Source organism: Sus scrofa, chromosome 1 (genome assembly GCF_054392235.1).
Source record: "Sus scrofa isolate SSC_HxYL_T2T_F1_AM1 chromosome 1, Sscrofa_HxYL_maternal_Yorkshire_Landrace_v2.0, whole genome shotgun sequence".
NCBI classification, from domain to species: Eukaryota; Metazoa; Chordata; class Mammalia; order Artiodactyla; family Suidae; genus Sus; species Sus scrofa.
The window spans coordinates 66,928,404-66,951,896 of NC_139383.1; the positions used below are offsets into that span (position 1 = coordinate 66,928,404).

Here is a 23,493-nt window from a genome sequence, read left to right on the forward strand (position 1 = left end):
GAGCCCCAGCTGTGACCTATAGCCCAGCTGCAGCAACACTGGTTCCTTTAACCCACAGCACCCAGCCAGGGATCAAACCTGCACCTCTGCTGCAACCCCAAGCCACTGCAGTCAGATTCTTTTTTTTTTTTTTTTTGTCTTTTTGCCTTTTCTAGGGCCGCTCCCACGGCATATGGAGGTTCCCAGGCTAGGGGTTCAATCACAGCTGTAGCTGCTGGGCTATGCCACAGCCACAGCAACACGGGATCCGAGCCTCGTCTGTGACCTACACCACAGCTCACGGCAACGCCGATCCTTAACCCACTGAGCAAGGCCAGGGATCGAACTTGCAACCTCATGGTTCCTAGTCAGATTCGTTAACCACTGAGCCACAACAGGAACTCCTGCAGTCAGATTCTTAAGCCACTGTGTCACAGTGGGAACTCCAAAATAGCTTAGATTCTCAGATTTAATTCTCAGCTCCTTCTGTTGAGTTTTTCTTCTCCCTTTGACTTAACTCTTTTTCTTGTCTCCTTTGTACCATTGTTGAGATGAAATGCCAAAACAGATAAACTAGCGATTACACTGGTAAGCTGGTATACCAGTAAAGGGATGGGAGGTTTAGAATGAAGTGGAGGGGTCCTGTGGGCTGTCAGTACAGTGTCATGATGACTGTGTTCCCATGTGTGGTGATAGCTGGTGTCTAGGAACAAGCTAGGAGGCGTCTTGAAAAATTGGAAGAGTTGTGTATTGAAAATTGGAAAACTCGTTTCACTGATCAGATTAGATCCTGTTTTCTCAACGTTTGTAATGTTGATTATTTTTTTATTTTTTTATTTTTTTGGTCTTTTGTCTTTTTTTATTTTTTTGGTCTTTTGTCTTTTTTTATTTTTTTGGTCTTTTGTCTTTTGTTGTTGTTGTTGTTGCTATTTCTTGGGCCGCTCCCACGGCATATGGAGGTTCCCAGGCTAGGGGTTGAATCGGAGCTGTAGCCACTGGCCTACGCCAGAGCCACAGCAACGCGGAGCCGCATCTGCAACCTACACCACAGCTCACGGCAACGCCGGATCATTAACCCACTGAGCAAGGGCAGGGACCGAACCCGCAACCTCATGGTTCCTAGTTGGATTCGTTAACCACTGCGCCACCACGGGAACTCCCCTGTAATGTTGATTATTTTTAAAAAACCTTGGTAATTATTTTTTAAATATTGTGTATTATTTTTTCATGTTCATGTCTCGTGCCACTCTGTGTGCACCTTGGGGATGGAAATTCTTTTTTTTTTTTTAACCTGATGAATCCTGTTTTATTTTATTTTATTGGGGGATGAAAATTCTTATTTATTTACTGCATCTTTTAGCACAGTCTTTGCGCACTGGAGGGCTTTTACTTTCAGGCGTAAAAACATGCATACTTGGATTTCCTCGACTCTCAATTTATTTTAGCCTGCCTTTCCACCTGAGAGCATCAGTTAAATTTTATTTTACACTAGGGCTGCTCTCAGTTTGATTATTCATGTCCTCAAGTCTTTTTCTCCCTAATTTTCATTCTTTGCCTTTTAACCATTTTGCGGCTTTCCCCAGTTTTCTTCACATGATGAAGTTGGAAAGTAAAGGTGATGAAATCCACCTACTTCTGTTTCACTGCTTGTAACTGAAAGAGCTTGTAGGGTTGAAGGAGAGGTGGAAGAGTTTGTAGCTGGTGAAAATGTAGTTTCTGAATACTGTGGGGTTTGTTATTCAGGGATTTTTTTTTGTGTGTGCTGCCTGATGAAATTAAGATTTTTTAAAATGGGGTTTACCATTTTACGATTCTGTTATTTCGCATTCTACATCAGGGCATGTCTGCATGTAAAAGCAAAAGATGTCCTATTCTCATTGGCATTTTTCATTGAAAGAGGAGGCCAACCTCTGAGCTGTAGCCCAGATTGAGATCTTGCCTCATGGAGCACCCAGCATCTTAGTGGGTCTCCAGGGTGACCTGCCTTGTTCAGAAGGGGTCATAAGGCTGCCTGGGAAATGAGAGGTCGTTGGCTAGAAGTCTGTGTGATAGGGGTTTATGGCTTCTGTGTTTTGAACCTGTGCTGCCAGTTATCTTGGAAAGTTTCCCACTAAGTAGCGGTCAGAGGGCAGGATAGGCAACCTCATGGTTTTTATGGGTTTTCAGGCTGCTGAAGTAGTAGCTCTTGACCACTTCTGGCTGAGGTGCCAGGACCCAGAATGTTAGGGTACTTACTCTCTGCCCTGTTTTCTATTTCACTCAACAAATATTTATATAATACCGAAACCCAAGCATTGGCCCTTTCTAGCACATTGGAAAGATGACATCTCATGCCCACATTCCCGAGTCAGTTCTTTAAGCCTGAAAAGGTAACTTACTGAAGGCTGCACCTGGAGATGAGTTCAGTGGTGGTTTTGGAGTCAAGGAGGTCAGTTACCTTGCAGAACAGCATCAGAGCACATGGTCACAAAGAAGATTTTTTTTTTTAGCTTATTTATTTATTTTTGTCTTTTTAGGGCTGCACCTGCATGGCCTATGGAGGTTCCCAGGCTAGGGGTTCAGTCGGAGCTATTGCTGCTGGCCTATGCCACAGCCGCAGTAACCAGGGATCCGAGACTCGTCTGCAACCTACACCAGATCCTTAACCCACTGAGTGAGGCCAGGGATCGAACTCGCAACCTCACAGTTCCTAGTCAGATACGTTTCTGCTGCACCACGATGGGAACTCCAAAGGAGATAATTTTGAAATGAAACTCTAAACACACTGTCCTTGGCTCACTCCTTTTTCCTTTGTACCCTTTCTCCACAGACCCCTTAGCTGCTACCATGCCTCCCCCTCCATCTCTCTCCTGTTTTCTTTGGAACCCCTCCTTCCATCTCTGAGCTGTCACAGAAAACTCCAAAATGCTTTTCATTATGTAGAACAATTTCATTCTCCTTGTTTCCAACTTTCCAGAAGCTTATCTTTTTGGAAGCAAATGGTACAGTGGAGCGCTTTGTTAAATAAACACCATGTCTCCAGGGAATGGGAGGAGTCACAGTTAATTGAACACATGTGTGTGTACGTGACCCCACTCCACTACACTTGCTGTGTGTAAAGCCCTGTGATAGATATTTTAGGATGTCATTTTCTAAACTTTTGTGAAAATTTGTGTAAACTACAGAAAGAAACATTTTACTTCACAACCAATGAAATACATATGAATATATATATGAATATATATACACATGTGAATATATGTGTGCAAATATTTAATATACATATATACATCGATATATTTTACACAAATAATTCCTTTACTGGAAGGGCTATGTTCTCATATTTAATATTTTGTTATATTTATTTAAAAAAATGCTAGTCCTGACCCTCTAATTTGACTCGATGACACCCAGTGAGTCATTATCTGAAGTTTGAACAACTCTGCTTTGATATTCAGATTGGTAAAAGTGGGACTTCATTGCTAACTTCCATGCTTTAATTGGACGTGAATACAATTCCATATCCTGCATTTAGAAACTCACCTAAAAAGCTGACACAGCCCTAAACACACGTGTGCTCTCCCTGCACTATCCTCATAAATAAGCTAAGTCAAAACTTGAGAACTTCAGTAAGAGCTCTTATTCTGGATTTTCTCAGAGTGATGTTTTGAAAACTGTATGTTTTAGTATAACATGGTGGGAAAATTTGGAAAGAAGGTGCAATGGAAGCACAATCTATAGCTAACTCCCATTGTCTTCTTTGTTAAATTTTGTGGCATTTCACTGCAGCCTTTCTTGCTGTGTGTATGCAAACTAGATTTTTGTTTGTTTGTTTGTTCCATTCGAGGGCTGCACCCACAGCAATTCGTTCCCAGGCTAGGGCTTGAATTGGAGCTACAGCTGCTGGCCTACACCACGGCTACAGCAACACGGGATCTGAGCTGCGTCTGCAACCTACACCACAGCTCACGGCAACACCAGATCCTTAACCCACTGAGCAAGGCCAGGGATCAAACCCACATTCTCATGGATACTAGTTGGGTTCTTAGCTAAGTTACAGTGGGAACTCTCAAACTAAATTTTGATTATAGGTCCTTTTTTAAAAACAATTGGAGAAACTGTTAATTTTTTTTTCAAACCTCAAGCAAGAATAAGAACCTACACATAGCACATAGGGATTCCCACATGTTCAGAGAGGCTTACTGGCACTTACAAACACACACACACACACACACACACACACACAGAGAGAGAAAAACTACTTGACTTTAATTTGAAATCTCACTTTTCTCACATTTCTTATGTTTTCACACTTAGTGCTGGCTTATCTACTTTCTAGGCAACTCTCAGCAGAAAAAAAAATGTGAAAGTGATAGCTGGATTGTAATGTGTGAAAAAGCTCTCAGCACAGATTTGAATATATTTGGGAGGGGTAGAATATCTGAGCTTGTCAGAAAATTAAGAGATGTGTTTTAAATAATGACTTTCACATACCAGCTTTTGAGAGTCTCTCCCAAAACTATTACAGGGGCTCAGCTGCAAAGTGGGAGAAAATATTAATGTTCTATCTGAGGATAGCATAAGTCAGACTTAGGTGAGATTTCTAGACTCTATCTAAAAATTGAAGCCTGAGTTGGATTTGCTCTGGGATTATGTCACGTTATAGCCACACACCTAGCATTTCTTTAATGAATAGAAGCACTTACTAATGACCTACACTCCGGTTTTATAGAATAATTTTCACCTCTTTTCTGCTCACTGCTTGGTGGTCTTAAGACACATACCTATAGGTTAAGATTGAAGATTGCAATCACAAGCTGATAGAAAAAGCTGTTGCAAATATAAAATGATTGAATTTCCTCCTTAAGTTATCTTCTTCTTGCTCTCTTCCATGTTTAGTCTAAGCCATGGAGCTCATCCTTCTGTGAGGGGAGAGGATGGTACAGTATACAAGAAAGCTAGATGTTGGTTGATTGAGAGAGATCAGGAGAAAGACGAGGGGGCAGGGGAAGAGGAAGAGAAAGAGAAAGAGAGAGGGCCACCAGCATGGCACACCAAGTCCTCTCAGGAACTGTGAGGAACTATTTTTTCAACAGCTATGGTCTCCTGCTCTGTTGATCTTCCTATAGCTGAAATTTTCTATTAACACACTACATTTTGAGATACTCAGATTCCTTCCTCTGGGCTTTCAATGGCTGTGCCCCATTTTAAGTCACTGGTGCAGTGACCCCCATGTAGTCCCCAGGCTTGGGTGTTCTACCCTCAGCTTCTACTGTGAGGTCACCTTGGCAGGCTTTCTGATTCTCAGCTCAAAATCCATGTGACATGGGGGTGGAGGGTGACTTGAGAGCCAGGCCAGATTTGTTCTCTGGCCACAATGTCAGGCTGCTACACATGGGGTGGTGGGCACTCCTCACGGGGTCCCAAAGAGGTGAGCAAACCATTCCTAAATTTGGTATTTCTGCAAATTTCACAAAATGTCATCTGTGCTCTGGCTCAAAGCCGGGGGCAGAGAGCTGTCTTCTTTTCTTGTGTTCTTTTCTTGTGTTCTTTCTACATCTGTTTCTGTTTTTCACCATTCCTGGGTCCACGAGGGCCATGCTGGTGGCAGCCACATGGGGAAGCAATGAGGCTAATCAGAAGGCAGGTGGGGAGATGAACTATGGGCAAAAACGCTGTGTGTGTGTGTGTGAGTATGTGTGTGTGTGTGATTTCTGTAGGAAAGAGCAGGCAAGGCAGGGTAAACAATCTTCAGATAGGCTAGTCTGAATAATTTCAGCAGGTTCTGCATCATAGGAGCTGTCCCTAGTTGTCTGATACCTGGGCCTGCGGTGATCAGGGCAGGCGTATGTATAGTGGCCTGGAGTGTGAGAGCTTAATAAAGGAGCCTAATAAAGTTTGCAGATGTGGACCAGGTTGGCTTGTTTGTATTTGAACCCCCTCCCCTCTACAACCCCAGGAGAAGGATACCCCCCCTCCCTAGGAGAGGAAGGGTGAACAAGGAAGCAGAAGGCCAAGGCCAGAGGAGTCAAGTACATCATGGGGCTGTCTAGAACAAGAAGTATTGGCACATGCTTGTAGGGCAGATGTGAAGGCATCAAACTGACAGAGGCTGGAAACATAGTTAATGCACTGAATCAATAGGAATGTTCTACCAGGTCCTGGCAAATCAAGGAAGAAAGCCCATAAGTTTACCACAGCAGATATCAGTGTGGAGGTCAGCTGAGTACCCCCAGATAATCAGGGGAACCATACCCAACATGTGTGCCAGACCAGCCATTCCTCAGTGGGGCTAGCAGGCATTTGGAGATCATGATGAGGATGTGGTGGTCCTTTCACTCTACCTGCAAGAGGTCATTCATTCAGCCTTTCATTCAATAGCTACTGTGAACCCAGAGGTCAACCTGGAGCACAGTGATGTGTGTAAATAAGAGAAAAGGCAGAATTAAGATAGACTGAGTGTTTACCCAAAAGATGAAGGATACCTAATAAAGGATTGCTTTGTGTATTAGACTGGACGATATATTAAATGAAGTCAGACTACTGCCCAGTACATGGCGGCTTAGGAAGGAGACCATATCAGTTAGAAACCACATGCACTGTATTTCTGCTGGATAATGGAGGTGGTCCTGAGTGAATCTGCCGTCCCATTACAGTGACTGCATCTCTTTTTCCCAATCGCTTGTAATATGAAGGTGGTTTGGGTATCCTGTTGGGAGAAAGTTGAACTAGACAAAACTGAAATGTAGAACTAGAAAAAGAAGTCTTTTCCTATTTCCTTTCCTCATAAAGGATCATTTTTTTTTTTTGACTGGGAAAGTAACTTTATTTTGTTTGGGGCAGTGGCAGGGGTCTAGCCTCAGAACTTCTTGGTGTTGGCAGCCTTGGTGGCCTTGAGCATGTTGAAGTACATTGTCCTGTTCAGGGGCCAGTCCTCACCCACTGTGACCATGTCATGGACCTGGATATCCTGAAGCAGGGGGAAAGGTACACAGACATGTTCCTGTGGCACTTCTTAAAGTGGTACTTTTGGATGTAGTGGAGGTAGTCTTGGCAGATGACAGCAGTCATTTGGTTACCATGCCAGGCAGGGTCCAATGGAGACATTACCAGTAAAGGGCATTTCTCATCAATGTAGGTGCCTTCAGTGGCCTTCTCTGGTATCTTGAAGCCTAGAATGATGTATTTGTAGTATCACAGGAGTTTCTCTTTGCCAGTTTCTCCACGTAGGATCCTCTTCTTATTTTGAAAGATAAGTCAGCTGCTTTCGGTAGGTATGCTCAGTCTGAATGACCGCCATTTTCCCAGCCACCTGAAAAGAAGAAGGATCATTTTAGAGTTAGGCAGACAGTATTCAGACCTGGCTTCCATTGTGCTGTGAGCTCATTGGTATGAGCTAAATCTCATAAGGTTCCATGAACTTGACCTTGGCCTTTTCTTAACTATAGCATCCCCAAAGGCCCTATACACTGAAAAGAGGCTTGTGAGGTCACATGTTACAAATAATTGTTGTTTAATAAACTAAACAACAGTCTCAATTCTGTCTTTGGGAGTTACTAGCCACTTTATTATTTAGGTTGGGAAAGTTAAAGCAATTTTGCACAGTCAGATACTGAGATGAAAACACTTTACCTTCTTTCTTAATTACCTTCAGCAAACATCAAATGCCTATCATGGGCCAGACATCGTATTAGAAACTGAAGATGCAAAGATGAAGAAGATATGGACCTGCCTTCGATGAGTTTATACTATAATGAAGAATAGAAAAAAGGCAATGATCAAAATGATGGCAGAGAAAACTACTGGATTCCATGGGATGCATTTTAGGAAACTTGGGCATGACTTCCTGGAGGAGGGGCTCATTTAACCTGAGTTGTAAAGGGCTAGTAGGACTTCACTAGGTAAAGAGAGAAAATAAGGATGTGGGAAGAGGAGAAAGCATTTAGTTCATCTGGGCAGGTAAAAGGAGTATCACTAAAACATACCACGACACCAGCACTAGTGTTAGCTGGCTCCTGTGGGCTATAGTTTTGCCAAAAATATTCCCCAAATCTTGTGTGTAAAGCACTCAAGCATCTGCAGTTTGGAGATGGATGAGTCTAGGCTCCTACTTTAGCTTTGAGACATTAAAGAATTGATTCAATACCTCCAAGCCTCCATTTCTTCAACTGTAAAATGAGGATAATAGCTTCTTTTAAGGAGTATTGTGAAGATTAATTGAGAAAAGTACGTGAGTATCATGCATATTTCCCTCCTATCTTTACTTCAAACAGTTGATGGAGTTTCTCAGGGTTTATGACATTTTCCCCTAATTATGAGACATTACTAGGTTTTATCTCACTTTTTAGATTTAGAGCAATTTTGGGGAAGTTTTTTGTCCTCTATGAAGGCCAAAGTAAAGTTCAAGAACAGAGACCAAGGGAGTGATGAGCTTCTTTCACAAGTGATTCTTAGCAGCTAAGACAAGAATGTGTTACCTCAGAGGGTTAAGTCATCAAGGGACAGGAGAGCTTCTCTGGAAAAGGATCAGAAATGACCCAATGGGCAGAACTCATATTTGGCACATTCTTGGCATTTCATGACTGAGGAAGACAGTGATAATTTATTATAACACCCTCTCCCCCTGCCACCCTAGCTGAGATGAGCCTTCCGAGTCCTTCTCAACACTGTGTTTTTAAGGGAGAAAAAGGAAAGACATGGAATTCCTGCTGTGGCTCAGTAGGTTAAGAATCCGACTGGTAACCAGGAAGAGATGCAGTTTCGATCCCTGGCCTCGCTCAGTGGGTTAAGGATATGGTGTTGTCAAGCAGTGGTGTAGGTCACAGATGCAGCTTGGGTCTGATGTTTCTGTGGCTGCGATGTAGGCCGGCTGCTGTAGCTCTGATTCGACTCTGGGAACTTCCATTGTGCTGTGGGTGTGGCTGTAAAAAGACAAAAAATTTTTTTAATTAAAAAAAAAAAAAAAAAAGGGAAGACTTCCTTGGGGAAAAAAGGGATTTCCATCCAGAGTTGTCCTCTTCAGAAGTTCCCTTTTGCCTCATGAGGTTGGAGTCAGTATCCATGGAGTGCCAGCCAGGGGGCCTTCTTTGGGTCGGGTTGCTGTGCTCCAATCTTGATCAGCCTAATAGCTGGAGCAGCATACGAAGAGTTTGTATTATGTCATGGGAATATTTTATTGTAGTCCTTGTTTTTTCTAAAATATTGGGAGTTCCTGTTGTGGCACAGCAGAAAGGAACCCGACTAGTATCCATGAGAATGTGGGTTCCATCCCTGGCCTCGATCAGTGGGTTAAGGATCCAGCATTGCTGTGAACTGTGGTGTAGCTTGCAGAAGCAACTTAGATCCTGTGTTGCTGTGACTGTGGTGTAGGCCAGCAGCTGCAGCTCTGATTTGACCCCTAAGCTGGGAACTTCCATGTGCTGCAGGTACAGCCCTAAAAAGCAAAATAAATAAATAAATAAATATATATTTCTGAAACCTAACTTTTCTACTGCCAACTAATCAAAACCTGATTTACAAATAAAGGTTCAGGAGTTCCTGCCATGATGCAGTGAGGTCAGCGTCATCTCTGCAGTGCCAGGTTTCAAATTTGATCCCTGGCCTGGCACAGTGGGTTAAAAGGGATCTGGTGCTGCTGTAGCTGCGACATAGATCACAACTTTGGCTCCGATCTGATCCCTGGCGGGGGAACTCCATATGCCAGGAGGTGGCCAAAGGAAATTAAAAACAAGAACAAATAAAGGCTCAAACAAATGTAAGAAAATGATAAGAAAGTTATGAAGTTAGTACCACATTTCAAATCATAGTTTGCCAGAAGCATATTTCCTAAACCAAGATCCTGTTTTTCTTTCCTATTGATAAGGTAACAATCTTAATTTTATTCTTCCTTTTTAATTCTTCCATGAATAATTAGAACAGATGGCAGTCGTTATAGCCTGACGCCAATTTATAACCTGTAATTTCAAGTAGCTGTGGGTCAAAATAATTCAGTGATGATTACTCTACTATTCCTCACGGGCAACTACCAAGAAACTTTATAAAATCAGAAAGTGGTGGGAAGTTCCTGTGGTGGTGCAGCAGAGATGAATCTGACTAGCATCTATGAGGATGAGGGTTTGATCCCTGGCCTTGTTCAATGTGTCAGCCATCTGGCATTGCCGTGAGCTGTAGTGTGGGTGGCAGATGCAGCTTGGATTCCCTTTCTCTGTGGCTGTGGTGTAGGCTGGCAGCTGCAGCTCTTTTTCAACCCCTAGCCTGGGAACTTTCATATGTTGAGGGTGAGGCCCTAAAAAGCAAAGTAGTGGAATTTCTTGCTGGTTGTTTAGAGTCCGTGTTGTTGTTGTTGTTGTTTACTAATAATAGCTTTATTTTGTTCAGAGAATTCAATTTATAAGTATAATTTAAGGTAAATTTTAACTGAATATATTTGTTCAGTATTTTTTTTTCAGATTTTTTTTCCACTGTACAGCATGGGGACCAAGTTACTCCTACATGTATACACTTTTTTCCCCCACCATTTGTTCTGTTGCAATATAAGTATCAAGCCATAGTTCTCAATGCTACTCAGCAGGATCTCCTTGTAAATCTATTCTAAGTTGTGTCTGATAACCCCAAGCTCCTGATCCCTCCCACTCCCTCCCTCTCCCCCACCAGGCAGCCACAAGTCTATTCTCCAAGTCCGTGATTTTCTTTTCTGTGGAAATGTTCATTTGTGCTATATATTAGATTCCAGTTATAAGTGATATCATATGGTCTTTGTCTTTCTGACTCATTTCACTCAGTATGAGAGTCTCTAGTTCCATCCATGTTGCTGTAAATGGCATTATGTTCTTTTTATGGCTGAGTAGTATTCCATTGTGTATATATTTACCACATCTTCCTAATCCAGTCATCTGTCAATGGACATTTGGGTTGTTTCCATGTCTTGGCTATTGTGAATAGGGCTGCAATGAACATGCAGGTGCATGTATCTCTTTTAAGTAGAGTTTTGGCCTGATATATGTGCAAGAGTGGGGTTGAGTCTATCTTTTTGAGTCTTCAAGGTCACCTAATGGAAGCTTGGAATTATTGTTCCCAAGTGTACACATTGAGAAATGCTCACATGAACAAACCAAGAACTTGGGCTTTGCAGAGGAAGGGCTAATCATTAATTTGTCTATCATAATTTAATATTTTTGTATACTGAGAACAATGTAACATTCCTATATTACTGTATCCTAGCAATGTTCACGGTATGTTACCATGCTTCCAGAACCATGCTTTGCCTGATTCCCAGTTTGCCAGGTCTGGAATGTGGCAGGATGCTTTGTAACAGGTGCCCAGTACTGCACACACGCTTTGCACAATGAATAATTCAACCCTGATAACATATCTGTTCAGTGAAACAATCAAACTAGGCAACTTGGTGCAGAAAAGATAATACTTAGCCTAAAAATTCATACTAAATAAGATATGTAATTCATCTGGCAAAGCTGAAAAGGTAAGTTTTGTTTTTGAGAGCTGTTGGAACACATACAAAATCAGCCTGATTATTACATTTTTCACACATACTAGTTACAGAGATGCTGATGTACAATAGACGAATATAACTGTGTGTGTAATTAGGACTAATACCACCTACTGCACATTGATTATATTTTAATTAGGTTTATAAGCTTGCATCAGAGTAGAAATACTGATATGTCCTTGATTATTTGATTTTGCTGATTTTTTCCTGAAAATTATCCTTTCTATTTTTATACTACTTTTTTTTTCTGTTTGCCTATAATTGTGGGGCTACTGGCATAGGATGATTTCTGCCTTCCCTCCCTCCCCCCCACTCCCTTCCTGTCCCCCTTCCCTTCTTTCCTTCCTTTCTTCCTTCCTTCTTTCCTTCCTCCCTTCTTTCCTCCCTTGCTCCCTTCCTCCCTTTTTTTCTTCCTTTCCACAGAGACTTATTTTACTTGCTGTCTCTAGGTGGGGTTTGGGGCTGCAAAGATGAGTAGTTTGATGTGAATACAGACTGCTGTAATGTAAGCCAGAAAGTGACGACTGCTTTGAAAGGGTTAAGATAATGAGCTTCTGCGATTCTCAGTGTGGCACGGTGGTCTCAAAATAAGCTCCAGGCCATCGTTATTTAGATTATTGTCCTGGGGCCTGATTTCGGGCCCTGAGAGTTACATGACACTCCCTCCAACTGAATTCTGCTGCAGAACCAAGACTGATGAGCTGGTGGCTTGGATCCCAGTGTGTGCAGGGCAACTCTGGGTGGCTGTCCTTCCACAGAGGGGACAGTGGGCTGCTGGTCGTGAGAGCCCTGCAGCTTGGGAAGCCTGGTATAACCATGACTCTATGAAGCAGGTCATGCACTGACGGATGCAGGATTCCAGACATCGCTTAATCTCTCAGACCCTGATTTTCTCCATCTCAGCAAGAGATACTTTTCCTTCATATCATTTATCACAGCTATACTTTTAATTGCCTTTTAGGGCTGCACCCACAGCACATGGAAGTTCCCAGGCTAGGGGTCAAATCGGAGTGGTAGCCACTGGCCTATACCACAGCCACAGCCACGCTGAATCTGAGCTGGATTTGTGACCTACACCACCGCTTACAGCAATGCCAGATCCTTAACCCACTGAACGAGGCCAGGGATTGAACCTGCATCCTCATGGATACTACTAGTCAGGTTCGTTTCTGCTGAGCCATGACGGGAATGCCCAATTCTATGATATTTAATAGTGTTGGTTGCTTTCACTGAGCTGTAAGTTCCACGTATACAGGGATTGTGTGAGTCTTTGTTCACTCTGTGTGTTTCAGTTCCTAGCACAGAGTCTTACACTAGGTAGTCCATAAATATTTATTGAGAGTACAAATAAATGAACAATGGAAGATTATTCACCAGAAAGTGTTTTTGGGGGGATTAACAAATAGTAACTATCTTTGAATGCATGGCTCGGAATGGGTACTTAATAAGTGGTTATGAGTCTCAAGTTAAATTATGAATGGATTACTAAAGGGTAAATATACAAATTAAAGACTTTTAAAACTTCTGATTACTTTTTGTCTAAGGTTGTTCAGTGAACATATCCATGTCATGTCACAGAAGCCAAAATTTCCACATGTGTTATCATTAGAACAGTATTTATTTTGAGAAACCAGGGGGAGTTTTTAGGGATAGTTGGTCTTTGGCAGGTGCAGAAATTATCTGGATTAGAAATAGAAATGCTTCTTTTATGAAGACATAGATTTGACATCAAATATTCCATAAACGAATCATTTTACATTTCTAGTTATAAACAACTTGCAGCAATGAAAGCCCAGATTCCTGTTACATGGCTTAGCCAACAACTGGAAAATGTGTTCTAATGCAACTTTGGGGCGTTAACTTCTATTTCCCAAATCCCATGCACTTAGACTGAAAAATCAATTCATAGACAGAACCAACACATAGAACATTGAAACATTCTCTCACTGGTCTAGCAATCTTTCAGTAATGGTGATTGCATAGAAAATTCCACAGAGGACTCTCATCTGAGGACTTTCAGCTGTCAGGACTCTCAGCAGCTGGAGAATAAGCCCTTCCATCCACCAGCAGAATCCTGGTCACCATTGGAGGGTGAGATGGCAAGATGGAGGGTGGTTGACTGGTGTGCCTGGTGGGTGGGTGGTGACTGGCAGTGGCTGGCGGCTGATGATAGGGGGGTGCACTCAGCCACTAAGTCTTTGCTTTGTGCTAACTAAGAGAAATTAGTTTAGGTTTAATTTGGAAAGATGCAGATATCTGCCTCCAGCCTCAAAGTAGCCATCTTTTTAAAAACTTTAATTAGAGTATAAATTGTTTTACAATGTTGTATTAGCTTCAGGTTTATAGCAAAGTGAATTGGTTATTCATAGACATATTCCACTCTTTTTTTTTTGAGTTACGTTCTATTTATTTTATTTTTTTAATTATAGCTGATTTACAAAGTTGTGCCAATTTCTGCTGTATAGAAGTAATCATATACAAATACATTCTTTTTCTTGTATCATCCCCCATCATGTTCTATCCTAAGAGATTGAACACAGTTTCCTGTGCTATACACTAGGACCTCCCTCATTGCCTATCCATTCTAGAGGTGTTAGTTTGCATCTACTAACCCCAAACTCCCAGTCCGTCCCCCACCCCCACTCCCTGCCCCCATCCTTGGCAACCACAAGTATGTTTTCCATGTCTGTGAATCTGTTTCTCTTCTATAGATAGGTTCATTTGTGCCATAGTTTAGATTTCACATATAAGTGATATCATATGGTCTTTGTCTTTCTCTTTCTGAATTACTTCACTCAGTATGAGAATCTCTACTTGCATTCATGTTGCTGCAAATGGCATTATTTCATTCTTTTTTATGGCTGGGTAGTATTCCTTTGTGTATATATACCATATTTTCTTTATCCATTCATCTGTTGATAGACATTTAGGTTGTTTCCATGTCTTGGCTATTGTGAATAGTGCTGCTATGAACATAAGGGTGCATGTACACTCTTTCTTCCTATATGTGTTATTATAGAACATTGAGTAGACCTCCCTGTGCTATACAGTAGGTCCTTGTTGGTTATCTATTTTATATATAGTGGTGTGTATGTGTTAATCCCATCCTTCCAATTTATACCTGCCCTCCACAGTTTCCCCTTTGATTTCTGTTTTGTTTTGTATTGTTTTTTTTTTCTTTTTTTCTTTTTTTTTTTAAGGGCTGCACCCACAGCATATGAAAGTTCCCAGGCTAGGAGTTGAATCTGAGCAACAGCTTCTGGCCTAAGCCACTGCCACAGCAGTGTGGGATCTGAGCCACATCTGTAACCTACACCACAGTTCACGGCAATACCGCATCCCTGACCCACTGAGCGAGGCCAGGGATCGAACCCACATCCTCATGGATACTATTTGGATTCATTTCTGCTGTACCACAACAGGAACTCCTGTTTGATTTTGAAATCTGTTAGTTTGTTTTTGTTTGATTTTGAAATCTGTGAGTTTGTTTTTGTTTTATAAATAAATTCCTTTTTTTTTTTTTTTTTTTGTCTATTCTAGGGCTGCACCTGTGGCATATGGAGGTTGCCAGGCTAGGGGTCTAATCAGAGCTGTAGCTGCCAGCCTATTTCACAGGTACAGCAAAGTTAGATCTGAGCCACATTTCTGACCTACACCACAGCTCACGGCAACACCGTATCCTTAACCCACTGAACGAGGCCAGGGATCAAACCTGCAACCTCCTGATTCCTAGTTGGATTCGTTAACCACTGAGCCACGACAGGAACTCCAAATTCTTTTGTATTTATATGTGGAATCTAACAAAAAAATAATTCAAAAGTAGCCATTTTATCTTCACTCTCCTTATGACAGGGCCAGGATGGGGTTTGGCCTGAGTCTACACACCTGTCCTTGACTTGTTTTATTCTTTAGTCCTCTCTCACAGTTGGTTTCCTTTGTGGTGGCTTATTTTCCCTCCTAAGTACAAAGGACTCCCATGCAGTATTTTCTCTGGTAATTCTCTTTCTGTGTTCTCCCCTTCTAAGGGAAAGTATTATTTATTTAGAGATTCCGTCAGAGTGCCAAGAGAAAACCAAAGGCGTATTAAGTTAGGATAGTCCTAGGAGAGTTTACTTATGAAAGAACTCATTGTAGAGGTGTGAGTGGAGCCTGGGGGAACCTCCAGGGATGATACAGGAATATGGGCTAGTATATGTGTAGCCGTTAACGCCTTAAGTCTGAAGGGGAAGGGACGAGAGAGGTTACTGGTACCCAGAAAGAAAGAGGGGAGTAGATGGTGGAGTGATGGCTTTCTGTGAGGGGCATGACGTGACTTGCCTGAGATCATCTCACAGAGAGGGAATCTGGAGAGTAAATGCCCAGACCTCTCTCTTCTTCCTCCCACTGTCCTGCCCTGATAGAACCATTTTTGTTCTTTAGCTTGTGGATATAATGCTTTACATTAATTGGTTTTTGAATGTTAAACTGGACTTGCAAATATGAACTAGATAACATTCGGTTGGTGCATACCTCTTTTTAAACATTGTTGGGTTCAATTTGCTAGTTTTTTGCTGAGAACTTTTCTACCTATGTTCATGAGAGATATTGGTCTACCGTTTTCCTTTCCTGCAATATCTTTATCTGGTTATAGCATCAAGGTAATTTTGGCCTTATAGAATGAATTAGGAAGTGTTTCTTCTGCTTTTATTCTGGCAAAAAAAAAATGTAGAGAATTAGTATGATTTCTTCTTTCAATGCTTGGTAGAATTTACCAGTTAAACCATCTCTCGTGGATCTAAGAAAGGTCACTGCTATTTGGTTTGTTCAGCATTTTTCCTTTCATGATGATGGAGGTGATGCCTTTTGTGATCTTTACATGCTAGAACTGAAAAGAGAAACCCTTTTAAAATCTGCTACTAGTTGTAGTGGGCTTGAAAACCTTATTGCTAACTTGTTAGAATTATGTGTAAATTAACTTTAATTCAGGCTGCAAAATACAAGTCATTTTCATGTTTGTATTTTGAGGTATCAATTTCCGTTTTTAAAGGGCAGGCCCAAACCCATTCGCCCCCTACCTCTGTGCTTTGCTCTCTGTGGTTGAAAGTGCTGTAGAGAGGTGGGTGACCTCTTCCCTTTCATTGGAGAATTTCACCCCTATTGATAAATTTGGGGTTTAGGATATAAGGATACATTAATTTTGTGAATATTAAGGGTAAAAATATTTTGATTATGTTTTTCTGTTTTGAACTAATCCTTCTAACATGTTTTCATTCAGAATCCTTCTAAGCTTCTAAAAGTCAGAGGTGGTAGCTGTTTGAATTCTCCTGAGCAGGATTGGATTGTGAGCTGCTGGATGTTAGACAATAGTTCCTAAATATTGTAATGTGTAGGATGCTTAGCTAGATTCTGAGCTTTGAATTATTTCTATTTCTTATTGAAATGTACTATTTCTCTATATTTTTTCCTCCATCTACTAGATTGACAGATTTGGCTATAGAGCAAAGGTTTCAATAACAAAAGGAATCACTTAATATTGACACTTTTTAAAAATTTTTATTGGAGTATAGTTGATTTACAATGTTGTGCTAGTTTCAGGTGTACAACAAAGTTAATCAGTTATACATACACATATAGCCATTCTTCTTCAGATTCTTTCCCCATGTAGGTTATTACAGAATATTGAGTAGATTTTCCTGTACTACATGGTAGGTCCTTGTTAGTTGTTTACTTTATATATGGTGGTGTAATATGCCACTTTTCTGCTAGAGTATATTCACCTATTATCATTTTTTCCTTTTCAGTTCTACTGTACTTTCTGTACCCAAACGATATTCTTGATGTATGTCTTTTGTTAAAAAAGGTAGTCGGATAATGATAATTCAGAATCAGGATTAGAACAGTGAGCATCTATCAGATGTCAACTCTGTGCATGAACCTATTGAACCTATATCAGTTTTACAATCTTATGCTCTCTAGATTAAAGAAACTTGTGGTCTAAACAGGAATTGGACCAACTAATTACCCCAGAGAAGATTCGTATCAATTAACAGTTGCCTGCTTCCCAAGGTTGGGAGTAGGTGGGTTGGTAATCTAAATCAGTGCAAGGCACAGAAGAGTGCTCAGTGTATAAACATGCCATGAAGAAGAATAGCTAGGTCATTTTATGTGTTTGAGACAGCCCATGATCAGTGTTATCTTTTCAAATTTCAGGGATACGTCAACATGCCCATAAGTTGAGAGGTGTATCTTTTAAATAGTTTTAGTGTTTCTCTTTCATGCTTACTTTACTACATTAAGAGTTTCAATGTTTGTGCCACTGCTGAAGTTTTAACTCTCTGCAATCTAACTTTGCCCCTTGGCTATAATTAGCTTTAATGATTAGTATTTATGTTATGATTAAAAAGTTTTAATTTTTAATATTACTAATCTTTGCCTAAGAAAGGTAAGACAACTGAAACAATAGACTTCTGCATCTAATAAGTAGATATTAGGCAAAAACTCTACAGTGAAAAAATAATCGTTCTCCTCTGAAATAACATTCTGGAAGTAGTTGGCCAGTGGGAAGAGATTGCTTCTGACAAATACAAGGGGAGAAGGCACATCAGGAGGACGAGGCCCCTGGTCATGAGGCAGCATTAAGTGTTGGGTACATCTTTCCTGTTTGAGTGATGCTGGAAGACCCAAATGGGCCTTCCATTCCTTTGATGCTCCCTGAGTTGGAGCCTGGGTAGGGTGGGTGGGGCCACATCCTTGACCAGCTGTGCATTTCCTCCAGCTTGAACCAGTAGCATGGGTGGGAGACAAAATAGGGAGGGATATGTGTGGGTATCATCTCTTTCTTTATCTGCTGCACCAAATAGCAAGGTTTCCCTCCTTCTCTGATGTTGTTCATAGTCAACATTGAGTGTTCTAGTTTAAATGGCCCGTGTGGATAAGGTGGGGAATTGGGATTAGCTGTTTCCCAATTTCGCCATCTCGTTAGCTAACTCACAGGCATCTAAAACACTTGCACTTTTCTGGGTGCTCCTGGCTTATTGAGTTAGTGACTGGATAAAGGATAAGGAATAAAGGATAAAAGAAGATGAAGAATCTAGTTTGAGGCATTTATAGGACTATGAGAGAATCACATTAAGTACACCAAATCTCATACCCCTATTTCTAATTTTTAACTTGAGAAATGACTGAAAAATACCCCTTGGTTCAATATCAACTTATCAATAGTGTCTCAGCACAAGATAGGAGGAGTGAAACAAACATGGTAGGGGAGTTGATTGAGATCACATTGCAAGGAAGTGACACTTAGAGTAAATTACATTACATGTGAAATGTAATGTAAATGATATTACGTGTGAAATGTAATATTCAAAGGCTAGATACTTTCCCATTAGTAATGTCCCTTGAACATTACATTCATTATAATATATTACAGGAATAGTAAAGCAACAAAACATTTGTGTGATTATCCTTAATCTTAAAAAATGTTGACACTGGACTTTATGGCTCTGGAGAATATACTAGGCTGTTGTATCAAAGGAAAAGTCAAAACAAACTGTTGATAAATCAGAGCAAACTTGACAGAAGGACTGGGTGGGGTAGAAGAACCATTGATATCGCTGGTTCTCAACCTTGGCTACACAATATAATCACCCGGGGGCTTTGGAAATAGTGGTGCCTGGACTCATACCTACAGATCTTGATTTAGCTGGTCCTGAGAGAGGACCCAGCATCAGTATCTCCATACAGCTCGTTAACTCCACATCCACACTTGGGAGGGTAGCTGCTAGGAAGGGGAGAATCTGCTTTTCATGTAACAGTGGTTTTCCTTCCTCTCTGTCCTGTCTCAGGACAGTAAAAAAGGATAAATTGTCTCTTTCCCTTAAACAAGAACCACACTCTAATATGCCACAGTGAAAGCCTAGGTATCTGACATAGCATTGACATAACGGTGAGTATGATGGTTCATGACTAAATATGTCATGACAGTAAGGAACGTCAATGAAAAGTAACACATGGAGGACTGCTTAGGGCACAGATGTCCTATATGAGGTTCAGTCGCTGCCTTCCCTTGTTTATCACCAAGCTGTAGAGTTGGAAATGCAAGCCTCACAAATGGTACAGATACAGCGTGAAGTAGTATATAAATCAGTGTGGAATGTGCAATAAAGACAACACCCTTAACTATGAAATTAATGATTCATAGTCACTACAGATACATAGCCAACCTTTATTCTAGTTAAGTTTTTATTACAACAAAGATTCAGTTCTTCAAAATGCCACCGAGCTCTCAGGAAGAAAAGCCTCCATTGCCCGCCAACACACCCTGTGATCTCAGGATTATGGTCCCACCCCCAAATACAATCAAAATAAAATTATATTTTTTACCGTGATGCAAAATTTATATGCATGTTAACCTCTTTCTAAATTTTTGGAGAGTAAAAGTCTGGACAGAATGAAAGTTTCATTTATTGGTGGCTTTTCTTTGTCACTGTCCTCAGTACTCTGCCTGCAGGGTAGCCCAGCACTGGGTCTACTTTAATACCCTCCAAGGTGGAATGTATGTCATTTACCTATTAGATTTGAATTCTCAGAGGACTGGACTGTATCTTACTCATTTGTGAAGGCCCCACAATGCCTTTTAACAATATTTATTGACTGAATGTATATACAGAACACCATTGCTTCTGAATAATTTGATTCTGAGTTTAAAGTAAAACTCTCCATCTTTTAACACTTAGAAGGACCTCCAATAAATGTTTTCGGGTTAGCCACTGTTTCACTGTTTTGCAGTACTAATATTCTAGGGATGAGGCCAGTCTTAATGATACAACTGTGATCATCCCTCACCACAGATTAATTTCTTTTAGGAGATGATGGATGGGTGTTAGTTGTCAGGGAGAGAGGAGGGATGGATGGGGTCAGAGGAGAATACATTTATCAAGATGAATAAACATCAAATGGTACAGGCTCTCAAAACATGCTTTCTGAAAAAGACTCTGCTGGCATTATTCCTCTGTTCTTCTTCAGCTTTTCTATTCTAATTTATTGAAAAGGTTTCTATAGCCAAAACCTGGTTCTGCCCACTGGAAAAACATTGCTTTAAAGTGAAAAAAAATTTTTTTTGGCCAACTGTGCCTTTTAGATTTTATGCATGCTGTTTATTTTGATGCTCAACATTAGAAATGGCTTTTAACCTTTATTGGAATTTGTACTCTTGTACAATTTTTTAAGAAGAATCATAATTTTGTTTTTGAGGAAAGCCACCTAGTGAGAGAGAAGTTGCAAAGTAAGTATTTTGATATGAATTTAGGTTTTGTAAAATAACTTGCCTGAGTAAAAATGTGTGTTTCTAGTTCAGCTTCCTCCTATCGTTTAAATAATCATTTGTGTCTTGAATTATCTGTGCACCTGCAGCCTAATGTTGAACAGTGGTTCACTAAAACCAGACTATAGCAAGCTTTCACTGTCTCAGTAAAATTTAGCAACTATAGATAATATTGACTTTCTTTCCATAAGGCTAAATTAATCAGTTTAGAGAAGTATCTGTCATTCAGTGATTTTGACTAAATACCCTTTGTTTCACAAAATATAGTGATAGGAAAATGACAACTATTTAAAAAAAATTCTTATATAACAAAATAAAATTTTGGAACCCCTATGGAAGATGTTTTCTGTTTGTGTTCTAGGCCATGAGAACCCATGGGAATTATTGTAATAAGAGTAGCAGAGACTATTCCTGACCCCCAAATTAGTAATTGCTAAATAAAAACCGATTATTCTCTAGAAGACATGTTTGCCCACCATATTAATCTCGGACAAGCTGAAAATGCTGGTAGCCACTCAGTTCTTCCTGTATAGTAGAAACCCTCCTAAAGACTAAGGATTAAACCCTCATGGACATAATCTCTGGCCCAGGGTGTTGGGAAGCCTGAATCTAGCTGGGATCCTGCTCAGGATTCACTGATGCTGAGGAAGCAGAAAAATGGGCTCACATTGACAACACAGAATCCCCTACAGGGGCAAGATGGCAAACCTCTTGAAAGAGGAAAAGCCAGTTAGTTATTGGCAATTAGAGAAGATAAACCACAACTTTATGAGCTGGGTTTACTTTCCCGCTGGCCCAGGACCGGGGCTGCATGAATTCTCTCCATGGAACCCTTCTGGCAGCCCAGTAGCTTCCACAGTAGACAGAGTAGTGTCAGGCCCTGACTGGCATTATCCGTGGAGGACAAGCTTTTGCATCACTTTCCATCACAGTTGAATTCCTCCTGGGAGGTGATAGGTGACTGGAGAGGAGAAGTGTAGAAACATTTCTTTTTTTCTTTCTTTTTTTTTTTTTCAGCATTAAACACACTGAAATTTTGGTGTGCAGCAAGTTAGCCTCTTTATTTATTTATTTATTTATTTATTTTTTGTCTTTTTGTCTTTTGTTGTTGTTGCTATTTCTTGGGCCGCTCCCGCGGCATATGGAGGTTCCCAGGCTAGGGGTTGAATCGGAGCTGTAGCCACCGGCCTACGCCAGAGCCACAGCAACGCGGGATCCGAGCTGCGTCTGCGACCTACACCACAGCTCACGGCAACGCCGGATCGTTAACCCACTGAGCAAGGGCAGGAACCGAACCCGCAACCTCATGGTTCCTAGTCGGATTCGTTAACCACTGCGCCACGACGGGAACTCCAACATTTCTTGTAGAAACAAGAAATTGTTTAAGCTTTTAATGTTTGCTATCTGATAAGGACTCTTAGCATTGTTCACCTATTAATTTTCCTGCTTCATCTAGATTTGAGGCTAACTCCTAGCACAGAGCCTGATTCCCCAGGCTTCTTTCTAAGCACCCAGCAATTCTGTCACCCTCATCATGCATTTGTACAAGCACACTGTCCCATAATGACACAATGTAGTGAGGAGGGGCTGGAGGGGGAATTTAGTGCTCAGTGGAAAAGCCAGTAGTTAATGCCTGATTGGTGCTCTGCTGGGGCTGGGATATTAGGCCATTTGGTGCTTCTAGTGGCTCCTCCATTCTCTTCTCAAATGTTCCCCCTATGGAACTATTGATGAAGTAGCAGCTGTTCCAGTGGCCTGTGGTTGTCCAGAATACCTTTTATATCATAAAGAGCATTCCCCTTCAGCTCCACTTCTGGTGTTCTCTAACCCAAATACCCATTTACCATACAGACTAATGCATTGATGTCACCATAGGTTCCTCCCTGTCTTAAAAAACTTTCTCAGTTGGCCAACCATCTGCTTGGGCTTTGTCTTGGTAAAATGGGATCCATCTGATTATGTCAAGAGAACAAAATCCTGGCCTAAAGGCCTGCCTCTATTCCCTGAGAGATCTGACTTTGAAATTTTGCTTGTTGTAGGGAAAATGCCCTCCCATCTCCCTCCAAACGGTCAACAGGGGAGAGGTCACTGACACTCCATTGCACCAGGAGCTTCCACTACATATCCCTCAGCTGCTCCTTTCTGCAGCAGGGCCAGTGACTTACCTTCCAGGAGAAGAAATGGAAATTGCTCCCTTCAGACCCTCTGAGTGCCCTCAAAACTCCCGGCCTGCATAGAGGGTATATTTGAGCTTGTCCCAGGGATTCAACATGTAAAAAAAAATTAAGAATGTACATATGTATGTGTGACTGTGTCAACTTGCTGTACAGTAGAAAATTGACAGAACACTGTAAATCAGTTATAATAGAAAAAAATAAAAATCGTTTAAAAAAAAAAACATGAGATGGGGCAGTTAAGAATGTTTTGGAAGGTATTATCAAGATGCCTGTGAAGACCACTGATTTAAAGCCATGTTCTGCGATCAGCATTACTAGAGGTAAAACTGATATTTTTCTCTCTGTCTCTTGATTCTTTTTTCTCAACTTGTTCCAAACTTCACAAAAGGGTGCTATTTAATTGAGCTCTTAAGTCCTAGAATATACTCCCAAGAAACTTAGCTAGTGACAGGTGCAGAAACCATTGTTATTCACATGGTTCAATTTCCATGAAATCTACATCCTGGAAACCTTATTCAAAATCTTCTGAATATATATCCCGCATCTCAGCA

At 41.0% G+C, this 23,493-nt stretch overlaps 1 protein-coding gene and 1 pseudogene across 1 annotated transcript in view; one reads left to right on the forward strand and one right to left on the reverse strand.

Annotated features, from left to right (window-relative positions):
* The window catches only part of LOC100515111 (uncharacterized), a 441,565-nt gene that overhangs the window by 233,464 nt on the left and 184,608 nt on the right, over nucleotides 1–23,493 (forward strand). The gene's annotated exons all lie outside the window — the stretch shown is intronic.
* LOC100516164 (small ribosomal subunit protein uS17 pseudogene) lies at nucleotides 6,818–7,258 on the reverse strand (annotated as a pseudogene).